Genomic DNA, 24,725 nt, shown 5'->3' on the forward strand with positions numbered 1-24,725 from the left:
CCCCGGCTTGACTCCTGACTTTTCTTTGCCTTTTGACTTTTTGTTTTTCCGCACTCTCCCAGTTTGATTCTGCCTACCTGACTCCGCCTTTTGGGCCCGGACTTGTCCGTGGCGCAATTGCCCTGCCTCTCCCTCCGTATAATTCCCAGGTGACCCTTTGTTATTTCGTACTGTCTCTGTCTTATCCGTTTGTCTGTTTCACTTGTACTAGTATAGGGAACGCCGCCCAGTTGAGCACCGTCGTTTAGGTCGGGTCGTACAAGTAGGTAGGGATAGAGGTTTGGGAAGAACAGGGACCACACTGTTTACCGTGTATTTGTTTGTGACTGTACTGCTGTTAAAAATAAGAGCATACAATATAGATCTGCTATATTGTGGCCACTAGTTTCAAACTTCACACATGTTACATTACACACGTCTCACACATCACACAGATGTCACATCACACCCGTTCACATTACACTCCCCCCGTTCTGACACACATTAGTCACTGCAAAGTACCTGGCTGCTCCGTTTTCTTCACTCTTCCTATCAAAATATACACCTGTATTCAAATTATTCTTTCTCACATCAACTTTCTTGTAAAGAAGGTAGAAAGACAGCAGCACAACGTTATCCAAGTACAAAATAAGGTGTCTTTATTTCACCAAAATACCGACGTTTCGACCCCAAGGGTCTTTCTCAAGCAATCCTTCTTTGCCTGTTTTGGAGTTGCTTTGGCTGCAACTCGACACTGCCTGCACCGACTGAAACACTCCTTCCTGTTTAATAGCTCCCTGTGAATGCTCTCTGGGACTGTGATGTGCTGCTGATCTCTCTTTTTTTTGGATCAACTTTCTTGTAACCACCTGTAATCACTTACTTTGTCATTTTAACTTATGCCCAGTTAACAGAGGTTAACTCCTGGTCATCCATCATCCCTTTTTCAACTATCCACAAACCATTCTATTTATCACATGCAAACAACCATCTTACCACTGCCAGCCTCTTCAACAATTTTTTACAGTGTGTTATTTTGTCTTCACATTCTTTCAGCATCACAAGATCCAACTCCCATCACTCTTTAACATTCTTTACAATTAAAGCCCCAGCTCCTTTTGCTCATTTTATTATAATGATGGCCGGAACCCATGCCCCAAGGCTGTCCCGCATTTTTGTCTCACTTTCTCGTGACCCCATGGTCGGAGAGCAGTGATCTCCGATAAATCCCCCACCTTCAGTCAAATTGGCCACTTCCGCCGACAGATATCTCAGACCAGTCTTTCTCCTAGACTGTCTTACCAATATGATATCAAAAGTCGTTCCTCCATACATTCTAGCAGTAGGGTATCCTTTCCTCTGATCCTTCAGTGTTTTGAACATCAAGAACAGACAAAATGCTGCCAATCAACAATTTCAAGAGCAAATTCTTCAACACAATCGACATTCGTGAACCTCCAGTGAATCAAGCAGGAGCTGGTCACATTCATTTCAAACATCTATAAACCCCTCGCTGCCGGGGTATAGCTTTTGGTTCATACAACCTCTGATGTATTTTGGTGATAATTTCTTTAGGGGCCCTCAGTGTGAGCTAATACCAATGTCTTTCACTAAAATTTGTGTAAGTAGTTATACTACTATGACACAGATGGCAATTGGGGTGTCAGGGTTATTCACTGAATACAGGAAGTTATTTTACAATGGTATTCATTCCAGCGGTCTGATATTATACCACTACAAACTGACTGACTTTGGATGTTATACTACATCAAAAGTCCATGCCGGATTATGAAATGCGTGCTAGAAATCAGTCTCTACTGATTCCCACCTTATGCCAGTCTGACAATGCATACAACTGGTGGTTGTTAAGGACCCTTACACACAGTATTACAAGCTGGCAGTTTGTGCTAGGAGCGTATCAATGATTATTCAAAACAACATTCAAAGTTTTCCCTATTGCACTGGATTCTCCATTATCAGGACTTAACCATTGAAGCCCTTGTGGTACTACAGGATATTACTCACAAATATCCAACTTTCTGTCACCTGCAAACAGTCAGTACCTCCCAGCTATTATCTCAGAGCAAACGGGTAACAGGATAGCTATAATTCTCAACAATTTTACACAACAACTAAATAACATATGACATACTACAATAGAGCAGCACAAGTTTTTTCCTTACTGTCCAAACTACAATCTTTTTGTTTCAAAAACTTCACATGTGAGTTACAACTTGTGTCAAACATGTGCTACGTCACCACATTCCAAAGGGGGAGGTCATCACTTCTCACAACTTTTTCTGGTTAACAATGTAATTGCTGGCAAAAAAATCTCTCATGTCTTTCATATCAACAGTTCAAGATTACGTACGCACCTGCAATCTTTCATCACACAAAAAGTTTCAGCATACCTTTTTGGGTCCATCTTTCATACCATTACTGGATAAAGTGCCCCGTCCAGAAGATGTGACGTAATGACAGCTAAATTCCGAGGCTTACGCAATACATGTGTGAATGGTGTAAGAATAAGCTCCTTACCTACCACGGTTTTTTTGTAATTCACAGATGTAAAGCCAGACCTCTCTAGTGACAGCTATCAGACGAGCAATCTCTCGAGTTGTTTCAGCACCATTACAGTCATGGAAGTTAATGGCTCAAAATATATTAGACTGAAATTTAGACGAGTGTTCCAACAGACACTCACGCCATGAACTTTATCCAACATCCTAATCAGGAGATTTCATACCGATATACCGAGAGAGGAAAAATAACACACAGACGCTGCTGGTATGCTCAAAATACTCCTCTGGGGGTTTATTGCCAAACTGAATTACAATAATATCATTCAAAAGTGGTGTAGGCTTGAGGTTAAACAATCAGAGGCAATGTGACAATATTTCTTATTCAGCCAATAGCAGACCATGAGAATATTTCAAGTACATAATTATAATTCTTTATTAAAATGCTGACATCAGGTAACACCTGGAGACAAACATACAATAGTGTGTTGTTCACTGTTCCTTCCCTTGAGGGAGTTTGTTGCCATAACCAATTATTATTATTGCACTTTATGTCTGGGCGTTCAGCCAACCCGCTAGCATAGATTTATGAAGGACAAGAACACTAAAAGATAAGACATTTCTTTGAGACTCCTCTAGAATTATAAAAAGGAAAAATGGAGAATGCATATCTTAGTAATTCGGCATCCTGCTTGATAATTCATAATGTAATTTAATACAGAGAATATAAGCAAATAAACCATCCTTCACAGCCATCACCCTGTGGATGACCTACAATCCGGAGATAGATGCAGGTCCGAGCTCTGGGACCTGCAACTATAAGACATTTATGGTATCCAGTGGATATGCCATAAATGTCTAAGGTAGCAATACGGTATTCATTCTGTCAAAACAACGGAACCCTTGCACAACTGAGACAAATGGAAACCATTTGCATCGGATCTGTCACCATTGAAATCAAAGGTGATACAAATGGAAACCTATGGTTTCCGTTTGTTTCAGTCAGGGTTCTGTTCTGACGGAAAGCTCAGACAGAACGCCAGAACGGAGCCCTGACACAGATGTGAACGAAGCCTAAGGCCTCTTTAATATAGTTAATGTCATAGTTTAGTCAGTATTCAGAATGTTGTACAGTAGAGGGGGATTCATTGCCACATAGCATATGAACAAACACATAAAACTGTCCAATGAACAAATAAAGTCTACAAGCTGACAGAATAAGGGTAAATTCGCATGCATAAATATTCGCAACTGAAAAATCCATCCAGTACATCTGAATGGAACTGTTTCTTCAGAATGTGCATTTTTTTCCTGGAAAAAACGCAGGAAAAAAGGCCATAACGAGATAATTTTTCAAGAAAACATGCTACTGACCCCAAAAACGCCACAAACCAACACTCTTTGTATGCAATGTTTTCTATATCTCACTATAGACTTTAAAGTAATATCTGGCCGTAGCATCTTTCACTAAATAAGAAAAAAAAAAATATTATAAACGCCAACTAAAACGCACTGGAAAACAGTAGCAAAATGCTGTGTGTGAACCCAGCCTAAAAGGACCGATACAGAAGGAGAGAGGGCCATTCACTTAAGAGCTTGCAATCGACAAGTTACTTCTGCTTGTTTTCAAAAACTGTATTATGCAATATTCAAATGGAGAATGGAAAATATGGAAATAAGCTTTTAAAAGTTGTAAGGGGTTTAAGTATTAAATAGTTAAATGGGTATTTTTAGTGGGATTAATATGCAGCAGAAAATGTCTATGGAATTTCTGAACTGTACAACTGATCTGCTGAAATTTTTTGTGCAGTTTAAATCATGTGGCTTCCCTTGTATTTGGAAAGCTATAAATTGTCCTATTCCAAACAAAAACTGGAAGTGGTGTCAAACATATAGCCAGGGTGTTTGTTTGAATGATATGTAGTCTTGTTTCTATGTGATATAGTAAGTCTGCATGACTGTTTTACTGAGACGTGGTTACAGTCACTGGTGGACAGTGCCTGCAGGCTCTTGGCCAGAGGGGGCGCATAGATCTTCAATAAAGTAATTAGTTGCTTGAAACAAAAAAAAATTCTGCACTCATGTTCCTCTGATCTGAAGATGGTCATACAATTGGGAGATTTTTAAGACAATTAGGCTAAGTTCACACTTGTATAATACGTTACTCTGATTAGTTTTTAGACCAGAATACGGATAAAAACTGATCTGCTAAAAATCCCTTTGAAATCAAAATAACGGATTACAATCCGCTTGTATCCATTTACACTTTTATCTCCGTCAAAAAAACGGATGACTAACATAACGGACGCAAATGGATGTTAATGGATGCAATTAAAAGTGCCATTGATTTCAATGGAATTTTTAACAGATCCGTTTTTATCCTTATTCTGATCTAAAAAATTGTTCAGAGTAATGGATTTTACAATGCAAGTGTGAACTTTGCTTAAAAAGATGATTCAATATTTTTATGTAATGAAAACTATAACAAGCTATGTTATTGTTTTATTCTCTGGCCATTTCTGTCCTGTTTAATGAACTTTGCTTAGTCTGGAGGTCGATGGTGATGAGGATAACAAATTCATTCTAAGATGGATATGCATAGAGGCACAGAAACTATGTCAAAATCGGCAAGTAACAAAAGCAGATTATGTTGCAAATCTCTGGCGGGGAAAAATATCTGTTGTGTGTTGACATGGCTTAAGGGGGGTCAGAGCTCAATTTTGTTTGTTTTTTATAGAGCTCTAAATGGACTACTTCCCTTTAAACACAGAAATGGATGGATGGTGTCATATGTGCATCGTAGCCCACCAGTGAATTTTACATTTGAAGCTTTTTGCATTATAGCCTCGGCTGGTCCCCTAAAGTGTCAATGTCATACTTGTGGATGAAAAACGTTGTGTGGTGACCACAGATTTTGTGACCTGTTATTTGACAGGGTATTTTCAGGGCTATTTGTGTTTTTTGAGGAGGAGGTTTTAGGGCGGTTAAAGAGGCTCTGTCACCACATTATAAGTGCCCTATCTCCTACATAAGGCGCTATAATGTAGGTGACAGCAATGCTTTTTATTTAAAAAAAAAACGATCTATTTTCACCACTTTATTAGCGATTTTAGATTTACGCTAATGAGTGTCATAATGCCCAAGTGGGCGTGTTTTTACTTTAGACCAAGTGGGCGTTGTACAGAGGAGTGTATGACGCTGACCAATCAGCGTCATGCACTTCTCTCCATTCATTTAGTCAGCGCATAGGGATCCTTTTAGATCACTATGTGCTGTCTTATACTAACACATTAACGATACTGAAGTGTTTAGACAGTGAATAGACATTCCATGGGATGTCTATTCACAATCCCTGCACTTCGTTACCGTTTCTGTGGTAGTTACAGCAGAGCAAAGCATAATCTCGTTGTAACCTGTCATCTACAGTGTAATCTCGCGAGATTACGCTTGCTCTGCTGTAAGTACCATAGAAACAGTAACGAAGTGCAGGGATTGTGAATAGACATCCCGTGGAATGTCTATTCACTGTCTAAACACTTCAGTATTGTTAATGTGTTAGTATAAGACAGCACATAGTGATCTAAAAGGATCCCTATGAGCTGAAGAAATGAATGGAGAGAAGTGTATGACGCTGATTGGTCAGCGTCATACATTCCCCCTGTACAACGCCCACTTGGTCTAAAGTAAAACAGGCCCACTTGGGCAATAAGAAACTCATTAGCATAAAATCGCTAATAAAGTAGTGAAAATAGATTGTTTTTTTTAAATATAAAGCATTACTGTCACCTACATTATAGCGCCAATCTCCTTATGTAGGAGATAGGGCACTTATAATGTGGTGACAGAGCCTCTTTAACCCATATTGCAGGCAGAACAGGGTACTTTCAAGCTTCAAGAAATCTTCAAGAACTGGTAAGACTATTACATTTTTTTTTACACCTGTATAGATATGTAATTTTATTTATAATAGGTATGTATACTCCTCAATCTGATGCTATTTGATATTTGGGACATTGATGTCCCGATGAACTTTCGCAGTTTTACTGCAAATTGTAATGAGGTTTTTACTGCCTGATCAAAATCATATCATGTAAATGCACCTTTAAAGGGGTATTCCAGTTAAAGACATTTATGGCATTTTCATAGAATATGCCATCAATGTCGGATATATACAGGGTGGGCCATTTATATGGATACACCTAAATAAAATTGGAATGGTTGGTGATATTAACTTCCTGTTTGTGGCACATTAGTATATGGGAGGGGGAAAACTTTTCAAGCTGGGTGTTGACCATGGCGGCCATTTTGAAGTTGGCCATTTTGTAGCCAACTTTCGTTTTTTCAATGGGAAGAGGGTCATGTGACACATCAAACTTATCGAGAATTTCACAAGAAAAACAATGGTGTACTTGGTTTTAACGTTACTTTATTCTTTCATGCGTTATTTACAAGTTTCTGACCACTTATAAAATGTGTTCAAAGTGCTGCCCGAGCATTCCTAGATGAACAGTTTCTTGGAAAGTGGATTGGTCGTCGTGGACCAGTTGAATGGCCCCCTAGGTCTCCCGATCTGACCCCCTTAGACTTTTATACTTTTATCTTTGGGGTCATATCTGAAGGCAATTGTCTATGCTGTGAAGATACGAGATGTGCAGCAACTGAAACTACGGATAGTGGAAGCCTGTGCTAGCATTTCTTCTACGGTGTTGCTATCAGTGTGTGAAGAGTGGGAGAAGAGGGTTGCATTGACAATCCAACACAATGGGCAGCACTTTGAACACATTTTATAAGTGGTCAGAAACTTGTAAATAACTCATGAAAGAATAAAGTAACGTTAAAACCAAGCACACCATTGTTTTTCTTGTGAAATTCTCGATAAGTTTGATGTGTCACATGACCCTCTTCCCATTGAAAAAACTAAAGTTGGATACAAAATGGCCAACTTCAAAATGGCCGCCATGGTCAACACCCAGCTTGAAAAGTTTCCCCCCTCCCATATACTAATGTGCCACAAACAGGAAGTTAATATCACCAACCATTCTCATTTTATTTAGGTGTATCCATATAAATGGCCCACCCTGTAGAGTTCGCCGAAACCGTCGCACTGTTAGGGTATGCTCACACGCAAACGCAAAATACGTCTGAAATTACGGAGCTGTTTTCAGGTGAAAACAGCTCCTGAATTTCAGACGTTTTTGCATGTACTCGCATTTTTTGCGGCGTCTTTTACGGACGTAATTGTAGCTGTTTTTCATTGGAGTCAATGAATAACGGCTCCAAAAATGGCCCAAGAAGTGTCCTGCACTTCTTTGATGCGGGTGTAATTTTACGCACCGTCTTTTGACAGCGACGCGTAAAATTACACCTCGTCTGAACAGAATATCGTAAGACCCATTGTAAGCAATGGGCAGATGTTTGCCGACGTATTGGAGCTGTCTTTTCAGGCATAATTTGAGGCGTAAAACGCCTGAATTACGTCTGAAAATAGGTCGTGTGCACATACCCTTAAACTGTGCCAATGGGGCTACAAGAAGGATGAGATGTCAGAATGAGCATACGGCTCTCTCCAGTAAACTCTTTGGCATTAGGGAAACAGCTGCCATTAGTTGGAGCTTGCTAAGGAATGATTTATACAGCTCCCATTGAACTCAATAATAAATCCTTCAGTCTTCAAAATATCTGTAGTGGTAGCTGCAGGCAGTCATAAGTGTATCATTTAACTATATGTCTGTGTAAGGAAGTAGGCGACTTAGAGCTCTGTAAATTACCTCTATACAATCTTCACTTCTTTGAATTGTCCAGAGATGACCCAAATCATAAATCACACCTGGTTACTACTAAAGTGGATAGATGTTAAAAAAACCAATTTTTATTTTTATTTTTTATATGCCCTCCTTCATTTGTACATTGGTGTTTCAGTGGGGTGCTGTGTATCGAAAAACTTACCGATCCGTGCATCATACCATTTTCGGGTCCGGAACTGCCCACGTGATCTGCACTCTGACCTGTCTGGGCTTACTGTGCTTTTCAGTAAACCAGAACTCAGGCTCTCAACGCATTACCATGGGAGCTTCGTTCTGGCTCCCATAGGAATGCATTGAGAGCCTGAGTTCGGTTTACGGAAAAGCACAGTGAGCCCAGATGGATCAGAGTGAAGATCGCATGGGCAGCCCAGGACCCGAAATCGACATGATGCAGTGATTGGTTAAGTTTTTCTGCACACTGCACCGTTTACGGGAACGGGGACTCCGAATCTCTCATTTGAACCGAAGGTCGCTCATGCGCACTGCCGCTCCATTCATTCTCTATGGGAGTGCTGGAGATAGCCGAGTGCAGTGTTCGGCTTTTTCCGGCGCTGCCATATAGAATGAATGGAGTGGCAGTGCGCATGAGCGACCTGCCTCTCGGTTCAAACGAGGGGTTCGTGCCCCAGTTCTCGTAAACGGTGGGGGTCAGAGCTGTTGGACACCCCCCGATCAGCAAGTTACCCCTTACTCTACGGATAGGGGGTAACTTGTTGTATCCGGAATACCCCTTTAAGGGGGCAATAAAATAAAAAATTGGAGTGCTTCTTTAAATTCGAGCTCTGATCAAACCTTTGTTCCATGCAACAGATGGTGAATAAACTTGCTGCTCTAAATTCAATAACATCTATAAAGGATGAATATGATATCAGACAGAAATAAATTATGTTAGTCATTTTACATGTGAAAAATTGATATAAAGATGAAAGTTCATGTGTACACAGAGGGTTTTAGGAAGTACTCATCAGATTAGATTCAGAGCTGTGGATTTATAGAGATATTGGTTTCTATAGTAATATCTGAGTAACAAATAACTACATAAAGTGATTTGCAAAGTACGTGTAATCTAGGAACCAGGCTTTTTTATTCAGTAGTAAAGAACAAATATATGTCCATTAAGAATTATGCCATAAGAGTAATGCACTTCACATCAACAACATGTTTGCCATTTTATGTATTAATGAAAACTCAGGAAGCAACTATGTTTTACATCTACTGATAAAAAAAAGTATTGACTTCCAATTGGATCTGCCTTTTTATTGCTTACAACTGTTAGCAATTGATATTTTTAAAGTATAACCCAACTCAAAGACTAAATACTGATGACAGCAGTTAATGTCAATGTCTGTTTTCCCCCTATATGTGATATTCACAGGAAACAGAGATATGTGGATTTTCGTAAGTTCTCTCCCCCAAAGGTCTTCAGAATTTTAGGAGAAAATGCTGATTGGCACATTTTTTTGTAATGGTTCTATAGAGTTAATTAGTAAAAATGTTTTTTGACCATTGAAATCTGCATTTTTTTTTTAAGGCCTTATTCACACTGTGAAGTTTTGGAGAATTTTTTTGATGCAGTTTTTGAAACAACAACCATTAGTAGATCATAACAGGAGGGGAAGTGTATAAAAAAGATTCTACTCTCTTTTTTTTAAACCACACCTGATTGTGGCTTCCAAAGCTTTGTGAATATATACTTTGTGAATATATACCCTTAGTGTGGTAAAGAAAATAACCAGTGACCACATCACCTCAAATTCCCAATGGCAACTTAGAAACAGCAGTGTAGGGGTGCGCCCACACGTGACGTGCTTGTATTGTATAACTACAATGTATGATTATGGGAAAAATATTCTGCAACCCAGACAGGTTTCTCTAGTTCTTGCATTGTGGAATATTTTTCCCATAGTCATACATTTTTACGTTTTCCATAAACATATGCTGCCGAAATACATTGTAAGTATGCCATGTTCAAGTGCATCCTAGATCTAAGTTCCCTGAACCACTGTAAGTATGTCATAGGCAGGAGTAGAAAATTGGGATTGACTGCAGTCAATTTCAGATTTGAATTGCACATGTACTTGTTTAATCTATATCTTGCTAATAATTCCACTAAATGAAAGTCCCAGTAAAAAAAAAAAATATCTGCAAATTTTCCACTGACCACTAGGTAAAACGTATAATATTTATGTAATATTTAATAAAATGATCCATGTAATGTTTTTCTTTGCACTGTAAGAAGTGTGATGAAAGTACTGGAATACAAGTTTTTACATGTAACCTAATACGCTTTATGTACATGCAACCACTCAGCCAAGTTACATGCAGTATCAATATCATCAAAATCTGTTAACATCACATACCAAAGTAAAGAAAAGCTCAAATGACAAAGCACGGAATTTGTAGAATTGTTTAATGGCTTATGCAATTTATTAGGCACATTGGCATATTAATCCACTAATGTTTTCATGTATTATACTGTTAAAATTCTGGACACTAGTTGTGGTAATTTTTATACCAAGTTCTCAAATAGTGATGGCATAAACTAAAGAATCAGTTGCGGCAATCTAGATAATAATATGTATTATTATTATTATTATTATTATTATTATTATTATGTAGGATGTTAGAATTTCACAACGCTCAAGACGTAGGGCTTGTTCACATGAGCATTGTCCTTCCGTTGAGGGGTTCCGTCAAGCACTACCTACAGGGAGGGGGGCTGTGGGGCACTACCTACAAGAAGGGGGGCTGTGGGGCACTACCTACAGGGAGGGGGGCTGTAGGGCACTTCCTACAGGGAGGGGGGCTGTTGGGCTCTATCTACAGGGAGGGGGATGTGGGGCACCCCCTACAGGGAGGGGGGCTGTGTGGCACTACCTATGAAGGGGCTGTCTGGCACTACCTATGAGGGGGGCTTTATGTCACTATCTACAGAGTGCACTAAATATATGGGGGCACAAATTGGTGGTCTAATTTCTATATGAGGGCATAAACAAAGCCTAACTTCTATATGGGGGTACAAACTGCTGCTTTCTGACGTTTTACTACTGCCGTGAGTTCCCCCGCAAAGGGGCCCACTAAGTCTGTGTCATCCAAGGGCCCACATAAAACTGGAGCCGGCCCTGCGATGCTCTGGTCGGGGATTCCGCTCCAGGAGGAGCACCTAACTTCACTGTCCATATATGGACAGTGACATTAGGGGCTCCCTCTAGGATCGGAATCCACGGCCAGATCGTTGCCGATGCTCTGGCCAGGGATTCCAGCATCTCTAAGCCCCTGATGTCACTGTCCATATATTTGGATAATGATGTCAAGGGCTTTCCCAAGACAGGAGTCCCCGGTCAGAGCTTGAGATGCTCTGGCCGCGGACTCCATAGTTAAAAGCCCTGACATCACCGTCCATATATGGACAGTGACATCAAGGGTTTCCCCGGGCTCAGCGCTTAAATTAGGACTGTGTCCGGGGAATCCTTTTCCGAGGGCAAAAATCCGTTTTTAACAGTTTTTAAGGGATTGATGTTGAAAAAACGGCCGTTAAAAACTGATCCATTGAGTTCTATGGAACAGAGAAAAATAGGACATGTCCTATTTTTTGACAGCCAGTATTCACGAGTTGTTAAACAAAAAGAAGCTGTGTGAATACAGCCATAGAACTGCATTGTTCTGAAAACAGCCATTTTTTTCCTGTTGTGTGAATGCAGCCTTATTCTGGGTTTTGGACTCAACCTGAATTTCAGAGAAACACCTCTTTCTCTACTTTACTCTGGTTGCTTGAAATACGTCACTTTAGTGGCACAAATATGAAACTCCAGCAGCTGCACTGCCACTATATAAATATATAAAATATATATGTATGTATATATATATATATATATATATATATATATATCTACAGTCCAAAAACAGATGAACACTGCACTCCAACGTACCCATATATTAGGCCATGTGCTCGTTATCAGGGGATAAATCTGTTCCTCAGCTTGTATATAGACCATAGAACAAAATAACGGCACCAGGACTTCAGAGTAGATGAAACAGGGTGGATTTATTCACCTCAAGTGAGCGACGTTTCGGTTCGTCACAGAACCTTTTTCAAGCTACTGCACACAACACACAGTGTCAAGTATAAATAGGCAATACATACACCAATCAGTGAAAGTCTCATTAATGTACAATATGCAAAAAACAACTGTATAAATATGAATAACATTCCTTATCAAAAGGCAATTATTTAAAGTGCATGGTTTTCATAATAAATATGTATAGCAAAATCACAATATATAAATACTTATTACAAACAAGTGATGGACAGTGACTTGATTGGCAATTAGGCTGAACCGGAAGCAGGCAGAGGCCAATGAAAGGAAATGTATATATATATAAAAATCATGCAAAAGCATGATACAGTACCTATTCCTGGATGCATCCAGAGCACGGCGTCCGCGCGCATCCATTGCGCATGCCCAAAGGTGGCGTCCAAACCGGAAGTTCGGCCAAATGGAACGCACACGGCAAATAAATTCCTACAGCGCATGCGCACATGCTGTCCTTGCGTTCCAGCCGTACTGCGCATGCGCGGGCTGCGGCGCTAGTGTAAATAGAAATATATTGAAAAGTAGAGAATGGACTAATAGAAAAATCCATGGACAATACAGAATCAAGTATATTCTCCAAAGATCACATGGAGAAGCAGCTAGCAACTATATCCACCCAAAAATGTGTAAACCATAAAAAAGCTAAATAGATTCCTATGATCAAAATGCAATACCCTGAAACTCAACATTATAATTAGACTATCAAAATTCCTAGAAGCAATCTCATCATAATTTTGGATTTCCTAGATAATGTGTGAACTGATCATGGAGAAAGTTGAAATAAAGGGTACACGGGTCTTCTTTTTCTTAGTTAGATTCCCATTTAGCAGGACCTGTCTATCTAACATCTCAACTTTACATTTGTTTGTCTCTAGAATATTTTTGGGATATCCCCTGTTGGAAAATTTTATGCAAATTTGGTCAAGCCGTGAGGATAGCCTATCCTCCTGGCTGACTACCCTCTTGACTCTGATCAGCTGGCTGAATGGCAATTATTTTAACATTGTCCTAGGATGGCGACTTGTGTAATGTAAAAGATTGTTTCTATCTGTTTTTTTCGAGAAAAGATCAGAAATCAGACTGTTGCCAACAATAGAAATTTGTTTGTCTAGAAATTCAATAGATGAAACAGAGTGTGACATAGGAAACTTAATTGTAGAAGTCATATTATTCAAAAAGAAAAGAAATTCCCGTAATTGACACATTGAGCCAGTCCAGATGAGGAAGACATCGTCTATGTACTGCCACCACCGCATAACATGACTGAAGTGGTGGGATACATAGACGAGGTCCTCCTCAATCCTCTGCATAAAGATATTTGCGGAATTGGGGGCCATGTTGGACCCCATTGCTGTCCCCCTCTTTTGTAAATAAAACCTATCTCCTACCAAAAAGTAGTTTTTCATAAGGATGAACTCAAGAAGCGATCTAATTAATTCAATTTTTTCATAAGAAAACACCGACCTTTTCAAATAGAAAAGGGAGGCATAAATCCCCTGTCGATGATCAATTGAGGTGTAAAGACTCCCCACATCAAGGGTAACCAAGACCGACCGGCCAGGCACCACAAGATCCTGGATCCTGACCAGGAAGTCCGAGGTATCCCTGATGTGAGAGTCCGCACTAATGTCAAATTGCCTCAAAATTTTGTCTATAAACATCGCTTGCCGACACAATAGGGCGCCCTGGAGGTCTAAGAGGGTCCTTATGAATCTTCGGCAGAAGATATAATACAGGGGTAACTGGAAATTTTACATGCAAGAATTTGCACAGATTTTTATCAATAATTTTGTTAGTGTATGCATTGCTGACCAAGGTGTCCAGGTCACGAAGATATGTGAACTTAGGGTCCCCTGACAGCAATGCATAGACATTGGTATCAATAATACTAATACTCCCTTTATTTGCAGGAAATGGAGAGTCAGCTTAGTGATACCAATGTCTATGCGTTGCTGTCAGGGGACCAGAGGTTCACATATCTTTGTGAGCTGGACACCTTGGTCACAAATGCATTCACTAACAGAATTCACACATTAGTGATATTCTGAGGAAGGATTGGAGTGTATTGAGTAGGGCTTTTCCTAAAATTGCTGAGTTCCAAGAGAAACCAATGATGGCCTATAGAAGGGGCATAACAATTAAAAATAGTGTAGTTAAAGCTGATATCGGGTCAAACCGCAAGAGACAAACCTTTCTGGCTCTTCCGAAACAGGGTTGCTACCCATCTTTAGGTTGTAATATCTGTAACAACATGATTAAAGGTAGTACCTTTAATCATCCACAAACTGGTAAAGTAATGACTATTAAGGGTTTCTTTACATGTCAGACATCATTTGCGATTTATTTACTAAGTTGTCCTTGTGGTCTTCACTATGTTGGTGAGACCACGACAAAAGTAACACTTAGGATGAGGAACCATAGATCTAATATAAATACAAAGATATACAACCTACAGAGTGTGGGGTACAATTAACACGACACATAAATGATAGAAAAATTACAAATTTTATTGAAGATAACAATGAATTAAAAGATGAGTCATGCAAAGCATGAATAAAACGTCTGTCAAATGCAGAGACCAAATGTAAACAATAGACTAAAGAGAGGGTATGAACAATGCATAGGTATACAAAGACGTATAAGTCTATCCAAAAATCGGATAGAGACTAAGTGAAAGACCCTTAACAATGTATCACAATGTAAAGGAATATGATGCTTAAATAGCAAAGGGGTACAGAAATAAATTAGGGAGAGAGAACATACCCATATTAACAGCTCTGCAGTTGAGAGAACGTCAGACCCGACGCCCGTTTCGGCGAAATGCCTTCGTCCGGGGGTGGCGTCTTTCCAGCGGCAGCCTCCATTTTACAGGACCTCCATCCAATCAGGTCAAGGTAAGTAAGGTCACGTGGTGAAAGTGGGCTTGCCCATTCTGGCGTCATGCGCCAGGTATGAAGATGGCTGACCATGTACTTCCGGCCGCGCGTCATCAAGCTGGGCGTGGAACAACGGCGTCTGACGCCGCAGAAACACACCCACCACGATATAGACGCACGGAACACAAGACAGCCCAGCCACTCCCCCTGACGTAAGCGCTCGGCACAGCACACGTAACGATGTGAGGTAAGGAAATATATATATGAGTAAAGAACCGGATTGGATGGTTGGACCCAGGAGAAATTATACAACGAAGTGAAAGAACATGAAATGCTCATTAAGGGCAGTGATACACTGACTGCAAATATGATAAACGTTGGCACTATAATAATGCAATATGGTGATCTGAAAAATGTGAAAATAAGTGAAAAACAAAAGGTGAAAAACATATGAATTGAATAAAAATTAAAAAATAATAAGACAAATACCATATTAATGTGAATATTCTAATAAAATAAACATATGGAAACCATATGTGTGTAATGCGAGAAATGTGTGTTGTTGGATAACAAAAATTAAGTATATACTGCATAAAACACAATAGTAATACTAGAAATTATTAAAGTGTAATATAATGTGGATGTGCAAAAACTATATATATACAGATGCCAAAATTACGCATACACATATTTATTAAATAAATTTAACTCAATGGAAATATACTTATAAAACTACATGTGTATGTCAGATAAAAAATAGAAAATAGCAGCAGCAGGTTGTTTTGCCGGCATCTCTGGCTCTGACAAGCTCATTTCTGTCAGAGAGCTTGTCAGAGTCGGAAGCCAGTGAGAGGACAGTGAGAGGAAAGTGAACAATTGTTAAAAATAACCCCAAACCCAGTGATCTGCCCCTGTTGTGCCCACTGTGCCCACTGACCAGTGATCACCACCTTTGTTGCCCACCGGTTATAAAATATATAGTTATATATTTATATAATTATATAATTTCAGTCACCCCCAGTGTCCTTCTGTCGTGTGATCTGTGCCCAGCTATCACCAGTCGCAGTACCTGGTCGCCATCACCCTGCTGTGTCCCTAGATAGCCCCCTGCCCAAGTTCCCTCTTAGGTAGCAATGCCACGTGTCATTTAGTTTTCCCCCTGGTAGGTAGGGTACGCTTACTGTTTGAATACAGCAGGGTCGCTGGTCTGTTCTCATTCCGCAGTTGAGAGTAGCACCGTTTATTTTTTGTTAAAAAAAGTTTTTAAAAAAAAGTTAAAAAAGATATTAAAAAAAATGTAAAAGAAAAAGTTCCAAATAAATTGTTAGTTAGTTAGTTAGTAGCTGAACTAAATTATGGCCAAAACAGTCTTCATAGCCGAGGAAGCATATGAAATGCTGTGTTCCGATATGGACAGCGCAAGTGAAGGTGAAGCACAGTTTGTGCTTTCATCTTCATCTTTATCGAGTGACTCTGAGTCTGCACCCCCCCCCCGGGTGGGCGCAGAAGAGCCGTAGGTGCTGCTCTGCCTGAGCTGACATGAGAAGCTGCGGACAATTATACCCCCCAGGTGCCTTAATTTACAGCCCCCTCAGGCATTCAAATTGACACTACGGATTTCAGCCCCATTGATTATTTAAACGTTTTTTTTCAGACGCCTTTTCAGATTTAATGGTCCAGCTGACCAACATATACGCGGAACAGTTTATCGCCCAGGACCCCGACTTTTTTTATGGGAGAGGCCAAAATTGACCATCACAAACGCAGTGGAATTGCGGAAGTTTTGGGGCTTATTTTTAAGTTTTGGTCTCATAAAAAAGTCCAGTATTAGAGGCTATTGGTCCCCTGATATTTTATATAATACCCCCCTTTACCGCATAGTAATGACAAGGATGCGATTCGAAGCCATCGTAAAGTTCCTGCAATGACAATAGTCACTGCCCACCCCCAAAGGACCCACATTTTGATAGGCTGTATAAAATAAGACCATTGATTGCCTACTACTCCCAAAGTTTTTCCCAAGTTTATACCCCCAACAAAATATTTCGGTCGATGAGCCATTGGTAAGCTTCAAGGGTAGACTGCACTTCAGGCAGTATCTACCCAATAAAAGAGCCCGGTACGGCATAAAACTGTTCAAACTCTGTGAAAGTGCCACCAGTTACACATACTCTTTTAGGGTTTATGAGTGGAAAGACTCCCATATAGATCCCCCAGAATGCCCCCCCTTCCTAGGAATTAGTGGAAAGATCATATGGGATCTTATCCATCCTTTACTTGGCAAAGGATATCATCTTTATCTGGACAACTTTTACAACAGTGTCCCATTGCTAAAAGTTCTGTGATCCAGATCCACATTTGCGTGCGGAACAATCCACAGAAATCAGAAGGGCGTCCCCAAAACTTTGCTGGGTAAGATCCTAAAATTAGGAGAGAGCAGAGCTGTCTGCACCGACGAGCTGCTTCTCCTGAAGTATAAGGATAAAAGGGACGTCCTTATACTGACCAGCATTCATGACAGCAGAGGCAGCCTAGTCCATGTACGCGGATCCACCACCCAAGTTCCCAAACCATATTGTGCACAGGAGTACAACAAATATATGGGTGGCGTTGATCTGTCTGACCAGGTCATAAAACCATACAGCGCCATGCGCAAGACCAAGGTGTGGTATAAAAAGCTGTCTGTGCATCTTACACAGATGGCAGCATACAACACCTTTGTCCTCTGCAGATATGCCGGCAGTTGGGATACATTCCTGAAATTTCAGGAAAAGGTCATCAAGTCCCTGATATTTGATGACCAGGTAGGAGAGGGCAGTTCATTTGGTTCTTCCATCAGCAGCCATCCCGGCCAGCATTTCCCCACAGAAATCCCCCACACTGAAAAAAAACAGAAGCCCCCAAAAAAATGTCGTGTGTGAGCCAAGCGAGGCATTCGTAAGGACACCACATACCATTGTGAGACGTTTCCCACAAATCCTGGCCTGTGCATGAAACAATGTTTCAAAATATACCATACCTCCTTGGATTTTTTATTTATTTATTCTTCATTCACCTTTTCTGTCTCTCATATTGGCCATGACCAATTATTTTTTTTTTTACTGATCAGCCCCATTTAAAATTTGATCATTTAAAATTTGTAAAAAAAACACCTAAAGCATCTCACTATACCAAGGACCCGAGGGAGTGTCTTTCTCACCTAGGTTGCAAATCTGGGTGAGAGGAATAAATCCAGATGAGATTGGTTGTCTCAGCAAATTTTTTTTGCTGAGGCATCTGATTTATTTTTGGGCTGGATTTTATGGAATAGTGGGTAGGTTGGTAGTGGGACCTGCCATTCCCTCTCCCTCCAATGTGGGTTTTCCACGTTGCCCTCCTTAGTTACTAAAATTAAAGTATTTCTTATTATACCCCTAGATGAATACCTAGAGGGTTGTCACTTCACAATTTAAAAACTCTCACTATACCCCTAGATGAATACCTAGAGGGTTGTCACTTCACAAATTAAAAATTCTCACTATACCCCTAAATGAATACCTTGACAGGTGTTACATTCGAATCTAAATCTTCTCACTATACTGCTAGATTAATTCTTTGAGGGGTTTAGTTTCCTAAATGGGGTCACTTTTCTGGGTTTCTAATGTTTTGACACCCCAGAGCCTCTGTTTTCATGACACAGAGCAGTAAATGCCATCGTAGTAGGCATCAGTTGTTGCATGGTGCTCTTTACCTTCTGAGCCCTGCCATGTCCTCAAACAGCAGTTTATCCACAAATGGGGTAATGCCGTATTCAGGAGAAATTTCTTAACAAACTGTGGGTGCTTTTTCTCCTTTAACCCCTTGTGAAAATGATGAATTTTGGGCTAAAGCAACATTTTCTTAGAAAAAAAATCTACATTTTATTTTTTTACTGCCCAGTGTATGAAACACCTGTGGGGTCAAAATGCTCAATATACCACTTGAAAATTCCTTGAGGGGTGTAATTTACCAAATGGAGTCACTTTTGGGGGGTTCCCACTGCACTGGTACCTTTCCAAATGTGACATGGTGCAGAGAAATCAATCCAGCACTCCAAAAGCTAAATGGCGTGCCTTCCTTTCCGAGTCCTGCTGCTTGCCCAAACTGCAGTTTATGACCACATGTTTGGTATTTCCGTACTCTGGAGAAGTTGCTTTACAAATGTTGGGGTGCTTTTCCTCATATATTTGTTGAAAAAAATTAAAAATTTTGAGGTAAAGCTACATCTTATTGGAAAATAATGTAATTTTTCATTTTCACTGCCCAATTCTAATGAAATCTATGAAACACCTGTGAGATCAAAATGCTCACTACACCCCTAGATGAATTCCTCAAGGGGTTTAGTTTCCAAAATGGGGTATTTTTTGGGGTGTTTCCTTTGTTTCGGCACCACAAGACCTCTTCTAACCTGACTTAGTGCCTGAAATATAATCTGAGAAAAGGAAGGCCCTAAAATCCACTAGGTGCTCCTTTGCTTCAGAGGCCGGTGTTTCAGTCCATTAGCACACTAGGGCCACATGCGGGATATTTCTAAAAACTGAAGAATCAGGGCAATAAATATTTATTTGTATGTCTCTGGTAAAAACTTCAGTATTACAGGAAAAAATTATTCAAATGGAATTTCTGCCAAAAACAAATGAAATTTGCAAATTTTCCACTTTGCTTTAATTCCTGTGAAACGTCTAAAGGGTTAAAAAACTTTCTGAATGCTGCTTTCAATACTTTGAGGGGTGCAGTTTTTAAAGTGGGGTGATTTGTGGGGGGTTTCTAATATATAAGGCCCTCAAAGACACTTCACAACTGAACTGTTCCCTAAAAAAATGGGCTTTAGAAATTATCTTGAAAATGTGAGAAATTGCTGCTAAACTTATAATTCTTGTAACGTCCTAGAAAAATAAAAGGATGTTCAAAAAATTAAACCAATCTAAAGTAGACATATTGGAAATGTTAGCTAGTAACTATTTTGTGTGGTATAACTATCTGTCTTACAAGCACATACATTTGAATTTAGAAAATGCTATTTTTTTGCAAATTTTCTCTAAATATTGATGTTTTTCACACAAAAATATTGAATACATCGACCAAATTTTTTCACTAACATAAAGTACAATATGTCACAAGAAAATACTCTCAGAATCGCTTGGATAGGTAAAAGCATTCCCGAGTTATTACCACATATAGTCAGATTTAAAAAAAAATGAGGCTCTGTCATTTGGTCCAAAAGTGGCTGCGTCCTTAAGGGGTTAAATAATTGTCTTTTGATAAGGAATGTTATTCATATTTATACAGTTGTTTTTTGCATATTGTACATTAACGAGACTTTCACTGATTGGTGTATGTATTGCCTATTTATACTTGACACTGTGTGTTGTGTGCAGTAGCTTGAGAAAGGTTCTGTGACGAACCGAAACGTCGCTCACTTGAGGTGAATAAATCCACCCCGTTTCATCTTCTCTGAAGTCCTGGTGCCGTTATATTGTTCTACGGTCTATAAATAGGGAGGCGGCAGTCCAGTGACAGTGAAAAAATGACAAGGATCTGTAACGACGGGGGTAGGGAAACGAACAAGTGAGCCCTAATCTACCCGCCACTCTGTCCCTGAATACTTGCAACGACCCGCCCTAGGCGACGGGGTACAACTGGGCGACGGTCCCTACGCTCAGTAAGTGCACGAGACAAACATACAAGGGAATACAAAGCAAAGGGAAAGGGGCAGTTGCCCACGGCAACACCGTGAGCAACCAGAGTGGTGAACGAGTCAAGTCAAACCAGGAGAGCACGAGGTACCAAACGCAGAGCAGGAGAGTAGTCAGAAAGCCAGGGTCAGTATGGAGCAGGATCAAATAGTAGGAGCTGTAGCTGGGCCAGGAAACCACACGGAAAGAATCACAAGCAAGGAGGAAGAGGAAAGGCAGGTATAAATAGACAGAGGGCGGGAGCTAGCTGAGTCTGGCCAGGCTGCGATAGGCTCTCCCACTCCTAAGCCTGCCAGCCTGAGTGGTGGAAGCTGGAGTCAGTCTCAGAGACATAGACTCAGGTGAAGACTGATTATCTATGGGCGTTAACCCCGAAGCTGTGCCTGGCAGATCCTTTACAGTACCCCCCCCCTTTTATGAGGGGCCACCGGACCCTTTCTAAGTGGACCTGGTTTATTGGGGAAACGAAGGTGGAACTTCCTGACCATCTTGCTGTCCACAATCTTGGCCACCTCGAATTCCACCCCCTCAGGGGTGAGAACGGGAACAGGAGGTTTCCTCGAGGGAGCCAAGGACAGGTAGCAGCGTTTAAGGAGGGAGGCATGAAACACGTCGTGTATACGAAAAGATGGGGGTAACTCCAGCTGGAAGGAGACAGGATTGAGGACTTCAATGACCTTATACGGCCCAATAAACCAGGGAGCAAACTTCTTGGACGGGACCTTAAGACGCAAGTTCCTAGACGATAACCACACCAGATCCCCGACCATAAACAAGGGGTTAGCAGCAGAACGTTTTCTATCAGCCTGAGTTTTTTGTACGCTCTGGGACGTCTCTAGGTTCTTCTGAACCTGGGCCCAGACTGTGCACAGTTCCCGATGAACGACCTCTACCTCGGGATTGTTGGAACTACCAGGTGAAACGGAGGAGAACCATGGATTAAATCCAAAATTACAGAAAAAGGGGGAGACCCCTGACGAGTTACTGACCCGGTTATTAAGGGAAAATTCAGCGAGGGGAATGAATGAGACCCAATCATATTGACAGTCAGAGATAAAACACCTTAAATATTGTTCTAGGGATTGATTAGTCCTCTCCGTTTGGCCATTGGTTTCAGGATGGAAGGCAGAGGAGAAGGACAGATCAATCTCCAACTTTTTACAGAAGGCTCTCCAAAACAAAGAAACAAATTGTACCCCTCTGTCCGAAACAATATTGACAGGGACCCCATGGAGACGCAGGATGTGTTTGAAAAACAAGGTAGCTAACGTCTTGGCGTTGGGTAGTTTCTTGAGGGGCACAAAGTGGCACATCTTACTGAAGCGGTCTACTACCACCCACACCACCGACTTGCCTTGGGATGGAGGCAAATCGGTGATAAAATCCATGGAGATATGTATCCAGGGCCTCTGGGGAATGGGCAACGAACGTAGTAAGCCCGCTGGTCAGGACCTGGGAGTTTTGGACCTAGCACAAACCTCACAAGCGGCGACGTAGGCCTTAACGTCTTTAGGCAACCCAGGCCACCAATAGTTTCTGGCAATGAGGTGTTTGGTACCCAGGATGCCTGGATGACCAGATAGTGCGGAGTCATGATTTTCCCTATGTACCCTTAGCCGGTATTGCAGGGGAACAAACAGCTTGTCCTCAGGAAGGTTCCCGGGAGCTGAACCTTGATCAGCCGCAATTTCAGAGACTAAATCAGAATCAATAGAAGAAATGATTATACCGGGAGGCAAAATACAAGCAGGATCTTCCTCCGAAGGAGGGCTGGCCATGAAGCTACGCGACAGTGCATCGGCCTTAATATTTTTAGACCCAGCCCTATAGGTAACTAAAAAGTTGAATCTGGTAAAAAATAGCGCCTATCGAGCTTGTCTCGGGTTTAGCCTCCGGGCAGATTCTAGGAAAACCAGATTCTTGTGGTCGGTAAGGACCGTTACCTGGTGCCTAGCCCCCTCCAGGAAGTGGCGCCACTCTTCAAATGCCCATTTAATGGCTAAGAGTTTGCGGTTGCCAATATCATAGTTACTCTCAGTGGGCGAAAACTTCCTGGAGAAGTAGGCACAGGGGCGGAGATGGGTGAGGGACCTGGTACCCTGGGACAAGACAGCCCCCACTCCAACCTCAGATGCGTCAACTTCCACGATAAATGGCTCAATTTGGTTGGGCTGAATTAGCACCGGGGCCGAGATAAAGCACTTCTTAAGGACCTCAAAAGCCTGGACAGCCTCAGGAGGCCAGTGGAGGAGATCAGCACCTTTGCGAGTGAGGTCCGTAAGAGGCTTAGCGATGACCGAGAAGTTAGCAATAAATCTCCTGTAATAATTAGCGAACCCCAAAAAACACTGTAATGCCTTCAGGGAGGCAGGTTGGACCCATTCCGCCACAGCCTGAACCTTGGCGGAGTCCATGCGGAATTCATGAGGAGTGAGGATTTGACCCAAAAATGGAATCTCCTGTACCCTAAACACACATTTTTCGGTTTTTGCAAACAGTTTGTTTTCCCGAAGGACCTGGAACACCTTCCTGACATGCTCAATGTGGGAGGACCAGTCCTTGGAAAACACCAGTATGTCAAGGTACACCACAAAAAATATCCCCAGGTAATCTCTCAAAATCTCATTTATGAAATTCTGGAAGACCGCGGGAGCATTACACAACCCAAAGGGCATGACGAGGTATTCGAAATGACCTTCGGGCATGTTAAACGCAGTCTTCCACTCATCCCCCTCTTTGATGCGGATAAGGTTATACGCCCCCCGTAGATCAAACTTAGAGAACCATTGGGCCCCCTGAACCTGATTAAAGAGATCAGGAATCAAAGGAAGGGTATACTGGTTCCTTACAGTGACCTTATTCAGGTTACGGTAGTCAATGCATGGCCTAAGACCACCATCCTTCTTCCCTATGAAGAAGAAGCTAGCACCTACCGGAGAAGTAGAGGGGCGAATGTAACCCTTGGCCAGGCATTCCTGGATATACTCTCTCATGGCTTCACGTTCGAGACAAGAAAGATTAAATATCCTACCCTTAGGAAGCTTAGCTCCTGGTACCAGTTTGATAGCGCAATCGTATTCTCTATGAGGAGGTAACACTTTGGAGGCCTCCTTAGAGAAAACATCAGCGAAGTCCTGAACAAACTCTGGTAGCGTGTTCACCTCCTCAGGGGGAGAAATAGAATTAACAGAAAAACATGACGTCAAAAATTCATTACCCCATTTGGTAAGCTCCCCAGTATTCCAGTCAAACGTGGGATTATGCAACTGCAACCAGGGAAGGCCTAAAACCAAATCGGACGATAATCCCTGCATCAACAGTACAGAGCACTGCTCCAAATGCATGGAGCCAACAAGGAGTTCAAAAACAGGGGTATGCTGTGTAAAATAACCATTAGCAAGAGGAGTGGAGTCGATACCCACTACCGGGACAGGTTTAAAGAGGCTCTGTCACCAGATTTTGCAGCCCCTATCTGCTATTGCAGCAGATAGGCGCTGCAATGTAGATTACAGTAACGTTTTTATTTTTAAAAAACGAGCATTTTTGGCAAAGTTATGACCATTTTTGTATTTATGCAAATGAGGCTTGCAAAAGTCCAAGTGGGTGTGTTTAAAAGTAAAAGTACAACTGGGCGTGTATTATGTGCGTACATCGGGGCGTGTTTACTACTTTTACTAGCTGGCCGTTCTGATGAGAAGTATCATCCACTTCTCTTCAGAACGCCCAGCTTCTGGCAGTG

The sequence above is a fragment of the Rhinoderma darwinii genome, chromosome 3 (assembly GCF_050947455.1).
Source record: "Rhinoderma darwinii isolate aRhiDar2 chromosome 3, aRhiDar2.hap1, whole genome shotgun sequence".
Taxonomy (NCBI): Eukaryota; Metazoa; Chordata; class Amphibia; order Anura; family Rhinodermatidae; genus Rhinoderma; species Rhinoderma darwinii.